Source organism: Mesoplodon mirus (genome assembly GCF_964341445.2).
Source record: "Mesoplodon mirus genome assembly, chromosome: 1".
NCBI lineage: Eukaryota > Metazoa > Chordata > Mammalia > Artiodactyla > Ziphiidae > Mesoplodon > Mesoplodon mirus.
Genome location: NC_138976.1, coordinates 227,308,096 through 227,310,666, shown reverse-complemented (window position 1 = coordinate 227,310,666; position 2,571 = coordinate 227,308,096).

Here is a 2,571-nt window from a genome sequence, read left to right as displayed (position 1 = left end):
GTGAGTATCCTTAACAAAAGGAGTTTCAAAATAATGACGCTAATGGAAAACTAATTCACAGTATGTTTGTTGCAATAATAATGAGCTACAGACACAATCGCCTGTTAGAATGTCTTTAAAATCTTCCATCCGTTAAAAAGAAACAGTTAACCTGTTTTATTAACTTAATTATTTTTGAACTCAGTACAAGGATATTCTTTTTGATTAAAACTATTTAAAGTTTCCCTTAAGATTTCCTCTGAACCTGGAACATTTGTGCTGAGAATGGTTTTTGCAACTGGGTTGAAGAAGGTAACCTCTATTACCCAAACTTAGTTAGCTTTCTGCCTTTGCAGTGACACGTAGGAAAACTTACTCCACCAAGGAGCCTCCAGTGAAGCCCTTGAGGAGACAGCATTATTAATCACCAAGGGGCTGTCACCTACAATGTCAAGCTGATGCTGCTGCAGCTGTAGGAAGGGACCTGCTTCCCAGAGGCCCTCGTACTGGAATTAGGATGCACTTGGGAACTGGCAGGATGCCAGACAGGCAGCCGTGGCTGTAACGGGGCTCATGGCGGGGATCTTCTTGCTCAGAAACTTTTCATCAGAAGAGCAAACACATGACCTCCTTTACCTGGGCACGGACAGTAAGTCACACTGGGGGCCTGGGACTTGTTCACAGCATTGGCATGTAGAGGTCGTGAGCACCCTGACAAACCTGATCTTTATTTTTTTGTTTTGTTTTTTGTTTGTTTTTTGTTTTGAACATACTAACTTTTTATTCAGTTTCTTTCACAATAATGATAGTAATCTAATAGTGAAATAGTTTGATACAATAGCAATCAATGTTTAAAGTATTTTATGTTTTAAAGTATGGCTCAAGGAACACCCATTACTTAAATGCACTTAGACATAACAAGACAATATTTTTCTATTGGCATCATTGACACGTATGAACAAAAGCCTAATAGATAGATAAAGGTTTAACCTTCCTTTTCTTTGGTGGCTGTTGAGGGACTTTAAAAGAACAGATAACTCATTTCAACAGGAATCTGCTACTGATATTAACCTCTACATAATCCCTAGCTAAGACGTGGAATGCCAATAACAAACTTTTGTTAGCTTGACCTCTTCTACCCCCTAACAATAAAAGTTATCCCCAAACCCATGTTTTTATTTTAGATGTATTGATCTTCTAGTATAAGGCTTTTTTATTATTTTTTATTTTATTATTATTTATTATTTTATTATTTTATTTTATTATTTTATTATTTTATTATTTTATTATTATTATTATTATTTATTTATTTATTATTTATTTATTATTACTTTTATTATTTTTATTTTTTAAAATATTTATTTATTGGCTATGTTGGGTCTTAGCTGTGGCACATGGGATCTTTTGTTGTGGCACGTGGACTTCTCTCTAGTTGTGGCACATGGCTCCAGAGCACGTGGGCTCTGTAGTTGCGGCACTTGGGTTCCCTAGTTGTGGTGCACAGGCTCAGTAGTTGCAGCACGCAGGCTTAGTTGCCCCCCAGCATGTGGGATCTTAGTTCCCTGACCAGGGATTGAACTGGCGTCCTCTGCATTGGAAAGCGGATTCTTAACCACTGGACCGCCAGGGAAGTCCCAAGACTTGGCCTTTTAAATACCAAATGCAATCAGTGGCCAACAACCTGACTCCTTCTGGAGAGTGAGAAGAAAGCAGAACGGAGAAATTTCTTTGAATTGTTTGGTGACTTTTAGCAAATTTAAAGAGGTCAGTAAATCCTGAGGTTTGGAGCTAAACCTACTGGTAAATAGTTAATTACATTTCTTAGACACTGCAGTCTTTATCTTGTGATGAACCTGACCTTTAAATATCATAGAAATAAAGTCAGAAAAAATGGACCTCCAGAGAGAACTGAATCTAGGAGAAGTGTCCAGTTTTAGGAGCCCATGAAATATTTAGAATAAATGTTAACATGAAAATACATTTTGGCAGGAAAAGAGGCCAAGAAGGAAGGGAACTTGAAAATAAGGCCTTTGGTTTCCTGGCAGTCTAAAAGAGGCATTGGACTGACAGTAAATGGAATCATAGCCCAGATCACAACGATAATTTTGTGATTGGTTGGAAACAACCTACTTATCAAACGGAGGAAGATGGAAAGATTGATTAAGTGTGCCGGCGTGTGTTCTTTGTAGATCCCGAGTGACTGTCGAAGCTTCCCAGGTACAAGCCTCTGGTTGGCTGGTAATGATAACAATGACAGTATTGACAGTGGTAATAACAATGTCATTGCCAAGTGTGCCAAGCATTTTAGAAATGCGGGCTTCTTTGACCCGAGCAACATTCTTTCATGAGGTAAGTTTTCACATGGGGGAACTGAGGCCCCAAAAGATTAGGCAGCTTGGCCAACATCACGCAGCTGGTAAGTAGTGGAGCTGAAACTGGAAAGAAGACAACATTAGGCTGTTAGCCCGTTGTCTCAGTGAGTCGTAGAAGGAGTGGAATGAGAGATGAGAGAGTCTGAAATAACAGCATTACTCAAAAAGGCTGCAGCCCACAACCTGAGTATAAACGAACCACACATCCCCTCTGGGACTC